Genomic DNA, 6057 nt, shown 5'->3' with positions numbered 1-6057 from the left:
ACATTACAGTGTACATGAGAATGGTTTTAACTAGGAAGGGCCTTAAATTGACTCTAATAAATTTATTTTAAAGTCAACTATTGTTAGTAACAAGTCACTTGTGAATGTGTTGATAGCAACACATCTATATCATAGCTGTTCCACGGTGGGGTTTGAAGACACAGCATCAGTCACCTCTTCTGGAAGCAATGGGAGTTTTCGGGGTAGAAATCCTCAAGGTCTGGGAGATGACTGTCCTTGTCTTGGGTAGGGAGGTAGTTTATCTTAATTTCTTCTGGTTGGGATGTAACTTTCCTTTCTCACACTCATCACTTTTGAGTCTCTATTAATGCATCACTAAAATATTCATTTGGATTAGAGAAATTTACTCCCGAGTGGTTCTCCTTCCACATTCCCATGTCCTGCAGGACCAGAATGGATCTATTCATCTCAGCACCTGTGCTGCACAAAAAAAATGTTCGGTGGACTGGACTTTTGGATGCCTTCTATCGCTTTCATTTTCACTTAGTCTCTCATGGGATTGCAATGGTCCTTATTTTCCCAACATTTTATTTTGAAAAATTTTAAAAGGAAAAGTTGACTCACCACCAGATCATCTAATTGTTATATATAATCTGTTTTATCACATAATTCTTCATCTATCAATCCATCTTATTTCTGATCCATTTCAAAGTAAGTTGTAGATACCATTACATACTGCCTCTAAACACTTCAGTATGCACATCAACTAGAATACAAAATTTGTCTATGGGAATTTTTTAAGGTAAAATTTACATACAGTGAACTGCAATAATCTTAAATGTACCATTTGCTGAATGTTGACAAACACAAACCTCCATATGATCCACACACCTACAGAGATATAGAACATAGAAAATTCCCTCAAGCCTCTTCCCAGGCAATTCCCACCTCCATCCCTCAGAGACAACAATGCTCTTATTTTTTTCCACCATAGTTAATTTGACCTGTTCTAGAGCTTTATATAAATGGAATTATACAGTATTACTTTTTTGTGCAACACAGATAACACAAAATGTAATCTGGCTTCCAGAAAATTGGGATATTTTATCACTCTTAGGAAACCATTAGGCAATACTGGGCCAAGCAATCTCAAGCCCAGCTCAGAGATTTTAATGGTTAGTTCCAACCCAGTATCAAAAAGCTCCTAGTTCTGGTCCCTCCTTACATCAATCTCCTCCTAGTTCTGGTCCCTCCTCACATCATAACAACATGCATCGCATAATATGCGATGCAGAGAAGAACAGAGATGAAAGCTTTAAAAAAAATTTTCCACCACCTAGAAATAACCATTAACATTAGGTAGAAAATCACCCTAGGCATATTTCCATGAGAGAAAGATGGGTAGGATGAGGGACACATACATGATACAATCAAATCCCACACACACCAGGTGGGTGACCCACAAAGTGGAAAATAATTATATCACAGTTTCTCCCATAGGCGTGAGAGTTCTGAGCCTCATGTCAGCCTTCCCAGTCTGGGGGTCTGGCACTGGGAGGAGGAGCCCCCAGAGCATTTGGCTTTGAGGGCCAGCGGGGCTTGATCACAGGAACTCCACTGGACTGGGGGAAACAGAAACGCCACTCTTGGAGGGCATACTCAAGGTCTAGTGCCCACCAGGACCCAGGGGGAAAAGCAGTGACTTCATAGGAGCCTGGGCCAGACCTACCTGCTCGTCTTGGAGGGTCACCTGAGGAGGTGGGGGGCAACTGTGGTTCACTGCGGGGACAAGGACACTCGTGGCAGAGGTACTGGGGAGTACTCATGGGCATGAGCTGTCCTGGAGGCTGCCATTTTGACAAGGTCAAATGCACAAACATTTGCGTTATAGGGGTCCCAGAAGAAGAGGGAAAGAAAGGGCCTGAGAAAATATTTGAAGAGATAATAGCTGAAAACTTCCCTAATGTGGGAAAGGAAACAGTCACCGAAGTTCAGGAAGCACAGAGCCTCGTACAGGGTAAACCCAAGGAGGAACACACCAAGACAAATATTAATCAAATTGACAAAAATTAAAGACAAAGAGAAAATATTAAAAGCAACTAGGGAAAAGCAACAAACAGCATACACGGGAATTCCCAGAAGGTTATCAGCTGATTTTTCAGCAGAAACTCTGCAGGCCAGAAGGGAGTGACACGATAAATTCAAAGTGATGAAAGGGAAAAACCTACAACCAAGAATACTCTACCCAGCAAGGCTCTCATTCAGATTCGAAGGAGAAATCAAAAGCTTTAGAGACAAGCAAAAGGTAAGAGAATTTAGCACCACCAAACCAGCTTTACAACAAATGCTAAAGGAACTTCTCTAAGCAAAGGGGTTGGGGGGAGAGGCCACAACTAGAAATAAGAAAATCACAAGTGGGAAAGCCCACTGGTAAAGGCAAACATACAATAAAAGCAGGAAATCATCCACACACAAATATGATATCAAAACCAGCAACCATGATGAGAGGAGAGTACAAAGGTAAGAAATGGGAATTGCATTTGAAATTAAGAGACTAGCAACTTAAACAACCTTGTACATATATAGACTGCTTTATCAAAACCTCATGGGAAATGCAAACCAAAATACTACAATAGCTACCCACACAAAAAAGAAAAAGCAACCCAAACACAACACTAAACATGGTCATCAAACCACAAGAAAAGAGAACAAAAGAGGAAGGGAAGAAAAAAGACCTACAAAAACAAACCCAAAACAATTAATAAAATGGCAATAAGAATATACATATCAGTAATTACCTTAAATGTAAATGGATTAAATGCTCCAACCAAAAGACACAGATTGGCTGAATGGATACAAAAACAAGACCTGTATATATGCTATCTACCAGAGACCCACTTCAAATCTAGGCACACGTATAGAATGAAAGTGATAGGATGGAAAAAGATATTCCATGCAAATGGAAACCAAAAGAAAGCTAGAGTAGCAATACTTGTATCAGAAAAAATAGACTTTAAAATAAAGAATGATACAAGAGACAAGGAAGGACACTACATAATGATCAAGGGATCAATCCAAGAAGAAGATATAACAATTATAAATATATATGCACCCAACATAGGAGCACCTCAGTACATAAGGCAAATGCTAACAGCTATAAAAGAGGAAATTGACAGTAACACAATAATTGTGGGGGACTATAACAACCTACTTTCATCAATGGACAGATCACCCAGAGAGAAAATCAATAAGGAAACAAAGGCCTTAAATGACACATTAGACCAGATGAACTTAATTGATATCCATAGAACATTCCATCCGAAAGCAGCAGAATACACTTTCTTTTCAAATGCACATGGAACATTCTCCAGGATAGATCATATCTTGGGCCATAAATCAAGCCTCGGTAAATTTAAGAAAATTGAAATCACATCAAGCATCTTTTCTGACCACAACGTATGAGATTGAAATCAACTACAAGAAGAAACTGCAAAAAATACAAACAAGGGAGGCTAAACAATATACTATTAAACAACTAATGGATCACTGAAGAAATCAAAGAGGAAATCAAAAAAATACCTAGAGACAAATGAAAAGAAAAACACGACTATCCAAAACCTGTAAGATGCAGCAAAAGCAGTTCTAAGAGGGAAGTTTATAGCAATGCACGTGCTAGCAAGGATGCAGAACAACCGAAATTCTAAAACACTGCTGGTATAAATGCAAAATGGTACTGGTACTTTGGAAAACAGTTGGGCAGATTCTTTAAAAAGTAAACATATGTTTACAAGATCCAGCATTCCCACTCCTATGTATTTACCCAAGAGACATGAAAAGTTAATATTCACACAAAAACCTACATGCAAATATTTACAGCACCTTTATTCATAATCACCAAAAACTGGCAAATATCCCTCAACTGGGGAATGGATAAACAAAATGTGGTACGTACATTCCATACAATGGAATACTACACAGAAATAAAAAGAGACAAACTACCGATACACACAACATAAATGAATCTCAAATGCATTATTAAGGAAGCCAGGCTCAAAAGTCTACAAACTGTATGATTCCATTTATGAAGGCAAACTATGTGGGCAATAAATAGATCAGTGGTTGCCAGGAGCTGGCACACTGGTTGGGTGGGAGAGGACTATAAAGAGGCAGCACTAGGGAATTTTTGTGGTGATGTAACTTTTCTAATCTTTGATTGAGATGGTCATTAAATGCATTTATCAAAACTCATAAAACTATATACTAAAAGGGGTGAATTTTGCTGAAAAAAAAAGGGCAGTTCATAAAAGAAAAACATGTCATATGGAAGAAACTTTAGAATAACCCACTCAACTGATAAGAGGGAAAACTCAGGAAGGGTAAGTGATTAACACAGTTTTATCTAAGGTAGTAGGAGTAGTGAGATGAGAACCAAAGTCTCCTGACCCATCCATGATCCCTTCTACTACAGCAATATTTTCCAATGCTGTTTTACCTTGACCCCCAGTAAGAAATACACCATTACCACAAAGTTGGCAGCTTAAACCAACACTCATTTATTATCTTACAGTTCTGCAGCTTAGAAGTCTGGCACAGTGTGACCATATTATCTGCTCAGGGTCTCACCAGGCCAAAGTGAAGGTGTCAGCTGGCCTGGGCTTTTTCTGGAGGCTCTAAGGGACAACCCATTTCCAAGACCAGGCAAGTTACCAGCAGAATTCAGTTCAATGCAGTTGTGGGACTGAGGTCATTTCCTTGCTGGCTGTCAGCCAGCAGTTGTTCTCATCTTCTAAAGGCTGCCACATTCCTTGGCTCATGACCCTCTCCATCTTCAAAGCAAGCAACAATAGATCATGTCCTTTTCATGCTTTGAATCTTTCTGATGTCCTCTTCTACCACATCTCTATAACTTCTACCCTCAGCCAGGAGAAAGCTCTGCTTTTAAGAGTCCATGTGATTACTCTGGGGCTGGCCAGATAATCCAGGATAATCTATTTTAAAGTCTACTGATTAGTAACCTTAATTACATATGCAACATTCCCTCTTGCCATGTAACATATTCACAAGCATGACACCAGGGGCAAAGGTCATGGGGGCCAAAACTGTGCCCACCACATAGATTTTCCACAATGATGTAGTATACACACATATAAATGAAACAAAAATACTTACCTTTCACTCAGTTCAACACTCCACTGCTTTTAATATTTTATTTTAAAATGACAGTGGCAACAGTACATTGATTTCATGTCCTATTAATGGGCTGCAACCTCTAAGTTTATCTTGAAAAAAGGCCTGCATTCCCTTTTAAATTGCAATCTGCAATAATAATACGAGGCCCATGGAAGGGCCTCAGGGGCCTGTGTAACCCCTGAAATTATATGCAAAGTTCTGGTACTAACTAATCATAAGAAAAGCAGACAAACCCATGTCGGGGACAGTCTGCTGGATACCTCCCCAGTGCTACTGAAGGCTATCATGGTCATGAAAAGAGAAAACAGACCAGAGGAGACTGGGAGACATGACAAGTAAATGCAATGTACTGGGTTGGATCTTAGAACAGAAAAAGGATATTAATGGGAAAACTGGAGAAATCCAAAAAGTCTGGAGTTTAGTAAATAGTGATATAAACGTCAGTTTCTTAGGTTTGACAAATGTACCTGGCAACGTAAGATGTTAACAATGGGAAACTAGGTGAGGAGTATACAAGAACCCTGTACTATCTTTGCAGCTTTTCTGTAAATCAGTATTATTCTAAAAAAAAATTTACTTATAAAACATTACAAGATTGAGCATCTGCACATCCTTCTAGGGAGATTTATATACTTTATACCTTCCATTCATGATCCAAAAATATTTAAGTCCCACTGTCCAAGGCTTCCTGCTGCTTTCCTTAACCACTACTTTCTAAGTACTCTGCCTCCTTCCTCCTATGTCACCCACACCTTCTCTCAAAAAACAAGATTTAACTAGGACCTGGGGAAGGGAAGAATGGGGAATTATTTTCTAATGGGTTCAGTTTCAGTGTGGGAAGATGAAAAATGTTCTGGAGATGGATGATGGTGGTAACAATGGGAATAAATGCCACAGAACTGTACA

This window comes from Eschrichtius robustus, chromosome 15 (genome assembly GCF_028021215.1).
Source record: "Eschrichtius robustus isolate mEscRob2 chromosome 15, mEscRob2.pri, whole genome shotgun sequence".
NCBI lineage: Eukaryota > Metazoa > Chordata > Mammalia > Artiodactyla > Eschrichtiidae > Eschrichtius > Eschrichtius robustus.
This window is presented reverse-complemented; position numbering follows the sequence as displayed.